This window comes from Austrofundulus limnaeus, unplaced genomic scaffold (genome assembly GCF_001266775.1).
Source record: "Austrofundulus limnaeus strain Quisiro unplaced genomic scaffold, Austrofundulus_limnaeus-1.0 Scaffold196, whole genome shotgun sequence".
NCBI lineage: Eukaryota > Metazoa > Chordata > Actinopteri > Cyprinodontiformes > Rivulidae > Austrofundulus > Austrofundulus limnaeus.
In genome coordinates, this window is record NW_013952598.1 from 917,629 (window position 1) to 931,488 (window position 13,860).

The window sequence follows — 13,860 nt, forward strand, 5'->3', positions numbered from 1 at the left end:
ACATGTATTATTATCTCTCATTCACACTAGTATTATTACCACACATTCACACATGTATTATTATCTCTCATTCACACTAGTATTATTACCACACATTCACACATGTATTATTATCTCTCATTCACACTAGTATTATTACCACACACACACACACACATGTATTATTATCTCTCATTCACACTAGTATTATTACCACACATACACACATGTATTATTATCTCTCATTCACACTAGTATTATTACCACACACACACACACACATGTATTATTATCTCTCATTCACACTAGTATTATTACCACACATGCACACATGTACTGTAGCTCTCATTCACACTAGTATTATTACCACACACACACACACATGTATTATTATCTCTCATTCACACTACTATTATTACCACACATACACACATGTATTATTATCTCTCATTCACACTAGTATTATTAACACACACACACACACATGTATTATCTCTCATTCACACTAGTATTATTACCACTCACACACACATGTATTATCTCTCATTCACACTAGTATTATTACCACACACATGTATTATCTCTCATTCACACTAATATCATTACCACACATGTGTTATCTCTCATTCACACTAGTATTATTACCACACATATACACATGTATAATCTCTCATTCAAACTGTGTCAGGTGGTTTAGTGTTGGGTGTGCATGCTTAAAATAGTATTTGTGTGTGATATCTTAATAGTATGTGTGTGCGACTGCTGTGTTGTGCGTGTGTGTGCATGTTTTTAATAGTGTGCATGTGCGATATCTTAATAGTATGTGTGTGCAACTGTTGCATTGTGTGCATGCTTTTATTTGTATGCGTGTGTGATATTTTAATGGGACGTATGAGCAAATTTAGTCTTGTGAGTGTGTGTGACAGAGTCTATAGTAGTCTGTGAGAGAGAAAAAATAGTCTACGTCCTGCCAGGCGCCCGGAATTTTTGTGTTATTATATGCCTATAACAATCTCTGTATTAAACAAGTAAGCATAATAAATGCACAATTTCACATTTCAGAGTTCTATACTTAGCATTTAGTGGGTACAAGAATTTCACTTAAATAGTTTATGCACAGCGATGTGAGCAAAAAGGATGAAAAACAAGACAACAAAGTAAAAAAACAGGATAACAACAAAAAACAGCAAATCAGACAGGATGACTTAAGTAAAACGCTGAACTGATTGACCCCTGAATTCCTATCTGTGGGCCAGTATTGTGGCTTGGCGGACATGGTATCCCTCTTCCATGCTCTGACAAACGTTTACTAAATTCAAGAGGGACATTTGTGGTGAATCTCAGGGCGGGTCTAATTGGCTGAGTTAAATTGTTTTGCTCAATTTCAATAAAAAAAAAAAAAACTTTGTTCCAGAAGGCTGTAAAATATGTTCATACACAAATTGATATTGCATGCATACAGCTGGAGGTAGCACTATGCATAGTCTTTACATATCTATTAAAACATGTTTTGTGTGTTTTATTTATTCAACTAACTTGCCACTGAGCCCCCACCCCATACTTTATTTTGTCCAGCCTCTGAGCTGTTGGCTTTGAGTAACTGTGCCCCCCTTAGCAATAGTTTTGAATAGCTCTGCTCTATACATATTCTCTCAGGCCTTTGATGTAGGGAACCGAAGGAGAACATTTTTTATTATACTGTAATTTAAGATCAGTGGAGGAAAAAATGTGACAGTTATGTTTTGTATAAAATGTTTTCTTTTTATCGCTTGCCTCTGAAGGCAAAATAGTAAAACTGTTTTTTTGCCAGTGTCAGTGAATATATATTGGTGAGTGACGTTTCTATACTGTCAGCAAAATATCTGATGAACCAATAGACAGATTTTGTTGAAACTCAGAATTGGATTCACATCTATAACCAGCTCCATTTAAAATGGTCATCACTGGACCTTTCTGGCTACATAAAAGGCTAATTAACAAATAGCATTATTGCAAGACAGTTATTCACAGCCTTTTAACTAATTCACATCCAGCAATCTAGAAAACTTCTAAAAAAAGTCAGTGTACGCAAGCTCTATCAAAAAAAGATCGCTCAGAGTTAATGGTCTTGTTTGTTCCTGTTTCCATTGCGTCCATCCGTGAGACTTTGGCACAACGTAACGACATTTGTTTTACTGAATACCAGTGGAAGTAAATGCTTAATATCCCTTCAAGTTACAAGTGGAAAAAGCCAAGTTTGTTTCCAGCAGTGTGGGTCTTTATTAATCTGTGTCCCCAGTTGATGCAAGATGTGTTCGTTTCCTAACCATGCTGCCTCTGCAAACAGTGTCACTGTGGTTCAAATATTACCATTAAAGGAGAAATTAGTGTAGAATCAGCATCAGGGTGAGCATCCATTCTGCCTCTCTAGTATCTTAACTGTGGTAACTAGCCAAGACACACTAAAATAGTTGGGTGGGTAGGTGAACAGGAAGGTTTTATTGGCATTATTTATAGTTCTAAAACACAGTGTCTTCTTCTAGCTGTAAACCATATTTATGAAAGTGTCTACATGTCCCTGTCTAACTACCTATCATGAAAGAAAACTAAACTAAACAAAAAAAATAATGAGATCATCCACGCAACCTGGATCAGTTTCCTGGAGTTTACTTTTTCTGTGATTTATTTGAACCACTTTTTCAAAATCCACAACAATTCACTTGAATGCATGCATATTGTCTTCTTATCTGGCCTTCCTAAAAGTCATCCTCAGCCTCCTGATTACATGTAAGTCTGTTGAACACAAGCTCGTTTAAATCACCGTGGATTATAAATACGAAAGCTTGGACAAGAAGTGATTGGAGCTTCCATCTCACACAAAGATGGTTGCTGGTTTGTCTCCCTCCTCGGTCTTGGATGTGTGCACAATCTCTCGACCCCCCCACCCCCGAGACTCTGGTTTCCTCACACTGACCAAAACCATGCACAGTTTACCTGGTTCACACAGCAAGGTAACTGCGCCAATGTTTGACACAGTTTTACCCATCTGACAATCTTAAGGACACCCCGATTATCTTGACGACTCTAAAGATAATCTTAGGAGATATTCCTGCCACGTGTTATTTAGTCGGCTCAGAAGGACGTCAGGACCGCTCGGATCTTGAATAGAGGATATTCACACACTGATTGTCTTGGCCCAGTATCACAGCGTGTAGTGGTCCCTGAGGACAAACAAGCTTGCAGACTGCTGAATGTGACGTGTAGCCAACAGTGGCGGATGCTGGTCTTTCAGGAAGGGGGAGCTCAATTTTGCCTACGTCATGAAATGTGTTGGTTTATTTATACATAAATTCTACCCTCTGTTCCTTTTCAAGAAAATGATCTGTGACCCAGTCACAGATCATATTACAGCACTTCCAGTCAGCCAGCTCACTTTGTCATAGCAGGACAGATGAAAAAACCTGTTACGTTTCCCCACCTTTTGTACCAAATTAATCTGAGGAGTTGATCAGCCCTGCTGTTTAACTCTAAGTTTTTCTTCATAAGGAAGACTATCAAATGGCTTCGCCAAAATCCGGTCCACAACATTCAAACTGTCTGCTCTTATGTGCAGCTTGCTACTGGCACGAAACTAGTGTGAAGTGTGTCCGCCTGTGAGTGCTTTGTGATGGTGCAGGGGCGGACTGGGGCAAAAAAGTGGCCCAGGAATTTAGTACCTGACTGGCCCATTCAAGGTTCGGGCTGGCAGATGATGTCTGGAAATGCTGGAGGCCAATGTTGGAGGCAGATGGTAGAGGCGGAAACAACAAACATCATCTCAGGGCACTGTACAAAATCCAATGATGTAATGTTGAGGAATTAGTAAAGTTATTAAGATATCAGAGCAGCAGTTAGATCGCAGGCATTGACCCTCAGAGTTCCATGTGGTCATTTTTGTTAAATTTTGATTTTACCCCACAAAATTAACATTATTATAATCTAATGTGACATCATTTTTTTCCAGCATATGAAATGTGTGAATTTAAACTATTTTCTTTCATTTAAATATACTATTATTGTATGTTAGACCTTTCAATAAATAAATAAATAAATAAATAAATAAATAAATAAAGTCAAAAAATATAATAAAAATCTATGTGGGCAAAGTTATTTGGGAAACTCACAAACATTTATGATTTTTATCTTTTAGAATGCCAATGTAAGATGTAAATTTCTAAAACTGATGTTAAAACATTTTAAGCAAAACAGTTTTATAAAATTATCAGTTACTGAGCACAGTTTGGACTTAGTCCACACATGATAATGGCTTTATTTATTTAACAGCTAAATGCATTGTTTTAAAAGTTAGCAAACTAGAAAAAATACAGCCACCTATAGGGGAGATTGGGGTAAGATGAGCCATTTTTCATATTTAGGATCACTACATCAAGGCAATCATAGTTTTGTTGCCAACTAATATATCTGCAAAAACTGTATTTGAGGATGTTGTGCATCCATTCAAACAAACAGAATGAGTGTAAACACAACTGTTTCAATAATATAGCACGTCTAAAAAATGTTCTTGGGGCACAACTTACCCCCTGAATGGGATAGATGAGCATAGGAGTRGGGTAAGATGAGCCGTATCCCTACTTCCCCCCACTCCACCCCTCCCTTGCCTTCTCCCTCCCTAAATAACCGTGATTTTACGCAATATTCTGTGTATATACTGTGTTCATTGAAGGCAGTGGCCCTTGCCAAGGATGCGGCCTCTGGTGTCCGGCATGACAGATGATGTCGGTTTCTAAACATCTCAAGCCAATCCACTCCTGGAAAAAAGTTTTCTTWACAATGATGCCAATAATATTTTTCCACTAAGTTATCAMTTGAGTTTGCTTKAATTTTCTTAGCCAGCGGGCTGGTTGGCAGTAATTATTGGAGCGAACCTTACATATTTAGATAGATCTCTATGTTCAATATCTCTTACGCTACATGCTCGTTCTTCTCTTGACCAGTGTTCTGGCACAGGGATGTTGTTTTGCTTTGCAAACTCATAGGCAAGTTCTCTGCATTTGAGGGTAGTAAGCCCATGAAACTGGTCTGCGAGATTCTTAAAATGTTTGGCAAGTTCAGACTCCATGCCATCTGAGAGAATCCTTTTAGCCTCTGCTACTCCATCACAGCCTGTATTTTTCAAAGGTACATTTCCTTTTTTGTCAATGTACCWCTTCAGTGTCATTCTGTCTATTTTAGCATCCTGCTACTTAAATTGACTTCCCTTCTCKCACTTCACTGGTGGCTCTTTAAGGAACATCAATGGTGGCTCACTTGTTTTGCGCTTGTATACACAAGGTATGATGTCCACTCTGTAATCATACAAATGCAGAATCTTGATTTAATATTTAAGACATATAGGCTACAGCCAAAATACACTTGTGTATGGGGTAAGTTGAGCCACCGGCTCAATTTACCCCTGGCCAAATGACTCAATTTACCCCAGAGCTACCATTTTGATATTATTAGTCCCCACAGCTAAAATGGTGCACTTTTATGCTAGGTTTACCTCATGGTGTAGCTCATAGATACCATAAWTGATGTACAGTAAGAAAGAAATTTAAAATTATTTATTTTGGTCTAAACACAATTTTCATGAAACATAAATTCACTTTCAAGGGTGAAATTTTTTTTTTCAGAAAAAAATGTCTAACCACATTACCCATGTGGTTCTTACCTTCACAGAAATGACAGCTCCTCCTAAACATTTGGTCACTTGATCAATTTTGTTTACCATTTCCTTGCAACAAGGGGTGGCTCAACTTACCCTTTGGCTCAACATATCCCAGTCTCCCCTACATGAGTACCATTCTTCTCCCAGTCACGTTGTTCTCCAGACGTATAGGTTCCAATGAGGATAAGGATGATGCACCAGCAGAAAATAAATGTCAGTTTCTGACACTTGGCTGAATTTGCTTGTAGATACTTTTTCTTTTCTCTCAATCTTTGTTCTCCTCCCTTATGTTGATTCTCCATTTTTKYYYYTYYTWWTTTTKKTWWTYSKTTTWWTYYTYYTWMYTYYTYCYYYTYYTYMRSMAAMYTTTSYTYYTYYTYSGKYYTTKKTKGKKGKTKGKWAAMMAARRAWTKGKKSWWTWWYSSCMWYYWMYKGKWWTKRRSSSMAMYWMMMMAMYTTTTTTTYYCTCGCTGCCTGCGCCGGCCCAGTGATGCATCAGCCAACCGGGAAAAGTCCCGGTACTCCCAATGGCCAGTTGGACCCTGTGACGGTGGAGGGGCTCRGCAACGCTGGACAGAAACTGTGATAGAAGTCAGTCTCCAAACACAAGCAGCTAAAAAAAAAAACCAACAGAAATTGAAGCTCAATTTGTCACTAGTCATTTTTAACAAAGAAAATGCCACGAAACAGATTAATAAAGTCTCCGGTTCAACTCAGAACATAATGAAACTAAAAAAATGATCCCACACATGTTTACACYAAAAGATCACAGATWCGCTCRTTTCGCTGTCAATCAGAAAGGGTATTCAGCCTCAGACAGATCATCCAATCATCATGCAGAAGCTGAGTGTCTGGGCCAGCCGAGGCCAGCCCACTGCCCCATAGACGCTGAGCGTGCGATGGGCGGGACAAAGTCAGCATTTATCCAATGACTCGTCTCGTTTCGCTGCACTCTTTGCTTCACTATTGAACTCTGTGGATGCTCAGCGTCCGTGGTCCGCACTGTTTAAAGTATTGTGAAGTTGCAGGAATGAGTGAGAGGAAAACTGCGTCGTTACCAGTGATAAGAAGCTGATTCTGAACAAAAGTTGAGCGCGTTGTAGCGCATATTTAGTCAATGACACGTACACACAACAGTATATATTTGATCACTTATTTTTGAAATTTTAGGGGAAGCTGAGCTTCCCTTGCAGTCTTAGAGCAATCGCCACTGGTAGCCAATCAGAAAGCGAGGTGACAGAAACACGGAGGGGAATCTAAAATACAGAAGACAAAACAACTGCCATGGCACACTAACCCCCCACCCCCCATGGAAACAAACAATCACTATGGCTTTGTCGTCTTCTGCCATTTTTATTTACTCTAAACTCATTTTGATCTCGAGACATTTCATGACATTTCCCATATGATATCTGAATGTTCGTCAGTGGAATCTGTCTTTTTTTTTTTTTTTTTGTCGTGTGGCTGTACACTACAACATTATAGGACCAAACTTGTTATATCTATGATTTATTGTCATGTGTGGGGTCTCTCAGTCATTTTAAAATCAACCGACAATTACAAAATGTTGTCATGTGAACCAGGCATTAGATTAATTTATAATTTTTAATTTTCACTCAATCGTTACATTTCTGGTTGGTGTGTAGTATGGTAGAACCCAAAAACAAAGACAGACTCAATGATTTGAAGGTAATATATATATATATAAAGATTTATTCAATAATGTAAGGAATAAAGCTGGCGTGGCAGCATAAAATTAACAATGACAAAAACCATGAACAACACCTTGGTCATGGGGCAGTGGAGACAAAGGCTGGTTAAAAACARTTGAGGATGATTGGGAAGTGGAAGCACCTGGGTGATTACAGTCTATGGACAGGTGTGAGTTTGGCAGGCTGGAAGAAACTACTGAGGATAACATGACACAGRAAACAGAAAAACTATCAAGAAATGAGAAAATAAGACTCAAGATGAACAATCAAACAGAAAAATTCTAACAAAAAGAACCATAAAACATGACAGTTGGTTCTTATAAGGTTTTACAAAAAAACAGATCAGCGCAACAAAAAGTGGTGCAGAGGTAGCCAAAATCTCTACTCACAGTTTGTTCCTACTGAGGAATACAGAAACACAAACAAACCTTCATCAGAAACAGCTGCAGGAAGACAAACAGGTGAGTGTGTGTGGGGCTGAAGCTGAACACTGAGATGAAACATTGAAACTCAAGTAATGTTAAACACAGGAGATAAATAAGTTACAAAAAAAATGACAAAAGCATTYGGTTTTGGAATCTGATAACACGGTTAATGCAAATGTCAACATAAGCAACAATAAAATGTTAGCTTATTCTTGATGTGATTTAATTTGTTTTTACTGTAATATGTGCTTAGAAAGCACAGTTTAGATTTTATTTATTACATAACTTTATATATTTTTAATGTAATCCTCAATTTTAAAAATGGCAGTGAACACTACAAGCAGCTAGCCCCCTGCCATGAGCTATATGAGATCTGAAATTATTGTCTTTGTCAGAGGGGGGTCAGGACAAAGAGCCAACCTGCATCCGTCTCCAGGAGGAACCAAACCAGACTCTGTTGGAATGTTCCAGACCATAGAGAGATTTTGTGGTGCAAATCGGAACCCAGACTCATAGACCATTGTGAGGGGATTATTAGTTTCCATGTAGTCCTGATGTCATTAAGTCGTCTTTACATCCCAACTTTTGTCTTTGTGTTTGACTTAACTCCCTGGGCCCTCTGAAATGGGTAATTTGGGCTATGCTGTTTTTTTCTTTTTTGAAATTTCATGTTCATTAACTACTTGACTTCACATCTGTTGGTTTGATTTATTGAGAGGATGTTTAAGAAAATGTTTCCATGACATTGACCTGAAAAGGCTTAAGAATGCTATGTTTTTTAAGAACACTTTGAACCCTAGTTCCTTCAGTGCCTTATCTGTCTTTTTGAATGCTTTCCATTTGACTTGACCTGAAGAGAACAATTTGCCACTGGGTGCACTTTGGCTTTGAGGCAGCCTTAGCCAACCACAAACCTCAGAGAACCAGAGGAACTGTAAATCAGTACTGCAGTCTCACTGGAAAATATCTACGGATAAGTTTCTGTACAGGTTGCAGAGATGATCGCGGGGCCAAAACAAAAACACAAGAGACGAACAACTATGCACACTCACCTACCTCCCCTGTAAGGATAATTTAGAATCAGAAATCCATCTAAATTCCAAGTTCTGGTACTGTGGACATGCAAAACACTACAGACAACTTCCTCAGCAGAGAATCAAACTGGTGATCTTCCTTTCGCGAAGCAATGCATATATAATCCAATCATTGTAAGTCCACAAGCTTCTCTTTCACCCCTTTTCTGAGGTGTGTCTCAGATCAACTCATTTTGAGGCTGTCTCTTTAAATCCAAACAAGTCACTTCACACCTCAGCCCCCCTCCAGCTTCGATACCGGTAAATTCCAATTTGATAGAGGGGTTTACAACTACATAGTGGCACAGAAATGTTTTATTTAAAAATTAAAGGGGGAATATCATGTAAAATCAACTTTTTTGAGCTTTACATCATGTTATAATGTTATCCTCTCATCAAAAACATACCCAGAGTCTTACTTTGACTCATTCATGCATGTTTGAGAAATCCTGTAGTGTCCTGAGGCAGCCAGGCAGGAGAGCAAAAACGGCCAGTTGAGACTAGAAATGCCTTTTGGGCAGTGTCTCCGAACCAAGCTTCCTCATCACAGAGCACAGCTCCCCCACCCCCCAGACCTACTCCGCCCTGTGACTCCTTCAGGCTACCGGCAGCAAAAACTAGCAAACACCTGCAGAAAACCACATCTGCTGTGCTCCCAATACCACTTCTCAGTGCAGCCAAGGAAACTACACTGAGCTTCCACTTCACACCACCCCACCCCGTGCACCACGACCGTGATTCCTGCAGGTGGCAGGAACACAGGTAACAAACCGCCTCTACTAAMAGCTTCTCATTTCAGTCCTTTTTGGATTTAACACCGTTGTCACCTGCCCAGGTAAGCTGAAAAAAAAAAAAACCTCACTTTGTTTTATTCCCGTGTTGTTTGGTCTATGTGTTAAGATTTGTAACTTATTATGATCAGAATGTGTGTGACTGTGTGAGCGACTGAAATAATCTTACCAGCTGTCCTCTCTGTAATTGTTTCAGAAAACATACTTTCCGCTCCGACAGTAAGGTTCATATGCATCCTGAGATGCTATATTCCAAAACAGATCTTGTATAATGTTGCTGCTTTTTAAATTATCATTACAACAAAGCATGCTACAACACTCCATTGTAAACAAGAGAGAGAACAGCGTGAAGCTGTTGTGATGACGCGCTGAAATGGGTGTGACGAGATCAGAAGGAGGTTCTTAAAGAGACAGAGGCCAATTTCAAGGTGTTTAGAAACGGTAATGAATGAGAAATCAAGTGTATTTTCGATTTAAACATAAAAAACAGCATTTTAAAAACAACTGAACGTGACATTGTTACTTTATTATGGTATAGAATTTCAGTATATGCCTGAGAAACACATAATGTTGCCCCTTTAATTAAAAGATGTCAACAAARGAAGACTTGACCAACCAGCTTTGCATGTTGGAACCAGAGTCTGACCCAGAGCCAGAGGAAGACAACCACATTGTGGTTGGTAAATCAAGACCGTATTTGGCAGTTCCGTTGCAAATACTCTGCAGTAATAAGTAGTTCAGAAAACGTCATTGAAAATAGAAAACTGAACAAGTTAAAAAATATAAACATTGAAGTTTACAGCTGAGTATTTCAAAATGAAATGCAGCCTTTGCCATTGATGCCCAATTCTTGCTCTTGGTAGGACGCCATCATCCTGAGACAATGGCTGTGTCCAAAACGGTGGGCTGGGTCCTCAGAAGGCCGAATTCGTCGGCCGCCTACGTCACAGCGCTGCAACGACGACCGACCAAATCCGAAGACTCCTTCAGTGTGGCTGACAAATGCGTCCTTCCTTTGGCCCGAATTGAAGGACTGGTCCGATGGATCCTTCCCTGCCCAGCATATCCCACAATGCATTGCTGCCCGACCAGAGATATTTTTTAATGCTAGTAATGGTGGATGAAGTGAGAGAAAATAATGTTTTAAATAAAAATATGGTGATAAAAAAATTAAAAATTTCTAGCGGTTGTAATTTTAATACTTTTATAATTTAAGACGTATTTTTAAATATTATAATATAATATGATGTTTTTGCTTTTTTCCGCATTTTCCCTTGTGTGGTTTTTAGTTTTTCTGTTTGTCTAGCGCAACTGTGTTTTGCTGCATGACCTGTCTTAACTCACCCCTTCTCCCTTCCCTGAATGTACAGCACCTTCTGAATTTATTTCTGTGAAAGGCACTATACAAATAAAACTTTACTTACTTACTTACTTACTTACTTACTTACTATTATTTTTGTCAGGAAAAAAATGCGAATTAAACATGCACCTATGGCGGGTCAATTAGTTTTTCAAATATTACCTTTAAGTTAATTTTATTGTTTTGTGATATTAATAATGCTAATATATAGATATTTTTCTAAATTTGATCTAATTTTGCTTCTGTTTAGTGTCGTCACGGTTGCTAGCCGACAGCACGTACGCCGGGGTAAGGACGGGAGGCTAGACCGTCCAAATTCACAGCCTCTTTTTTTCAGGTCTTCTCTGCCAACCAAGGACCCRGCCCACCTCAACTGGGTAGGCTGGGTCCTCCGGAGGACCCGGCCTCCTGTTTTGGACACAGCCAATAGCAACCGTTACCGCTGCTAATGTTGCTAAAGCTTTTCTACAATACATCAAACTTGCAGTTGCGTCCGGCGTTTAAGCTGCACTTCAAACTGCCTGAACACAAGCACCATTCATATTGGTCTCAATGACATATTTTGAATTTAGATTTAAAATACCATCTTCCGTAGTGTTGGCAGCRACAAGCGTTAGCTAACCAGGATGATGTCATCATCCTGCGACAGACGTCAACACTAACCACTGCTAGCCACAGTGAGCTAAATAATAAAATGTTTGTAGAAATTGTTGAACTAGGATTTTACACTCAGAAAGCGAGCAATATAATGAAAATATGTCAGTAACATTTTTTAAAAACATTTTATTTTTCACTTGGCACCCTTTAGGATCCAGTAAATGTTTTTTGGAGTTAGGTCGTTGTGCACTTCCCCTCCACTCCCTCTGTCTGCTTTGATTATCACAAAGCTTGCTCCGATATTATTTTGCACCAGCATTGCAGCGAAACCTTTCCTAAATCCTTGCCTATTTACGGCCTCTTTCTCGCCTCACCAACTTTCAAAAACATTCCATCATTTGTGCACCATTAAGTTTCCTGTAGATGGATGTGAGATTTCCCGGACCGCTCTTTCCAATCTCAAAATCTTGGACGCAATTTTGACACATTTGCGACTGCGTTTCTCCTTTGTGGTCTGGCTATATTTTAGCAAGTGAACACAAGATCAACAAACCCTCTGGTAAAGTCATTTGTGGGCAGTATTTATGTTAACACCTGCAACATAAAATAAAAACTGTGACGTAGTAATAAAGCATTTTCATGCTAAGCTCTTTCTATGTAGGTAAAGGTGAAATCATTTGAATGCTTACCACCACACACACTAAATCCAGTGAGCGATTTGATGTTGCTAAGCTAATCATTTGAAAAGGGTTTCCACAAATGAGAAAGGGTTTGGGGACTTATTTAATGGCAACATGTGTTGTGATTCTTGTTTTTGGGCAGTTGCAGTAACGTTGGATGGGCTTAAGTTGTAAAACTCATTGCAAAACCACTCATTTTAATTGTGCATAAAGTTTTGAATGAACAAAAAAACCCCTGCTGAAATACACGAATCAGGCAATGCCAAAGACAGAAAAAGATTATAAAATAATAAAAGTCACTAAAACACTTAGTGGTATATCTGTTCACACAGTAATTTAGCAGTGAAGGAAATTCTGATTGCCAATTCCAGCAACATTCGTGACAGTACAAGAACATTTTGTGAGTGAGAACCTTCCCCTGCAGCTATGAGCTCTTCTCCAGCTTTTTGGAGTTGATCATCTGATCAGGGGCCCGTTAAAATAAAATGCTTTTGAAGTTTGCAGCAGGCGGCCCAGAGCTTTTCTGTAAATGATCAACGTATGGCACGTATCGATTGTGACACAGATTGGGCTGGCAGCGTTCAGTCAAACTGCGCAGAGATCCATTCCTGCTTGAAGTTTTAGTTCTATGTAGATGAAAAATCAGGGAAAAAATGAACACAGATTTCTTTCCCTCACGTTTAACTTGCGAGCAACTTATTTTTGTTTTATATGAGTTAGGAAAAAGGTAATTGTTGCTTCCTGACCCACCTCACATAAGAACCACATCTGGAACAGATTGACTGAAAGGTTTGAAGACTGTGAAAAATTAAGGAGCACTTACAAGACAAGAAAATATTTAAACTGAACCAAACGGCTCCCACGTGTGGACTACACCTCAGTGCACAACAGGAACTTGAACTGGTGAGTCCTCAGAACATGGATACCTGTTCTGTGTTCTGCTTCTACAAGTTGAGGGATTTGTATTAGGAATATAGTAAAAAAAAATGCTTTTTTCAGCAAAAATTCATGCCTTTTCTCGTGAACTGTTCAATGTACAGTAATGTCATGAAACAAAAAGGACAAACAAATACCATTTATAAAAACTAAAAATTAATAACTTGGAAGTTTAAAGTTTTGTCTCCCCAGCAATGAATAAAAGTTATCTACATTCTATTCTTTACCAAAAACATTTTGAAGACAATTCTATTCAAATAAAAAATAACAACCATGCAGTCCAAAAATCTGCAAATAGGAAAGCTTTGTTGTCTTTTAAAACCTCTTTATGTGACATTAAATATTGGCTTTAAAAATCAAATAAAGCTCTGTCTGTAGCTGGAAAGGATTAGGAAAACCAAGATCAATGCTGTATTATTATTATTATTTTTGTTATTTGCTCAAGTGCAAGTTTTGAATTGTTTCATGCTCTCTTTAAATGTGTTTCTGCATTGAAAGCATCTGTTCAATTCCCGCAAAACCGAAAAAAACACTCCGTAGACAGTTCTTGGCTTGCCGATTTAAATGCGTGCATGATGAATTTATATCAATCACAAATAGTTACCCATAAAGGACACTGTG

At 38.6% G+C, this 13,860-nt stretch overlaps 1 long non-coding RNA gene across 1 annotated transcript; it reads left to right on the plus strand.

The window, feature by feature from the left end:
* Window positions 1–7,525: 7,525 nt before the first annotated feature.
* On the plus strand, window positions 7,526–10,848 carry LOC106524697 (uncharacterized). Its single transcript, XR_001311026.1, has 3 exons — window positions 7,526–7,838; window positions 8,198–8,324; window positions 10,530–10,848. It is a non-coding gene; the product is annotated as an uncharacterized LOC106524697 (long non-coding RNA).
* Window positions 10,849–13,860: the final 3,012 nt, after the last annotated feature.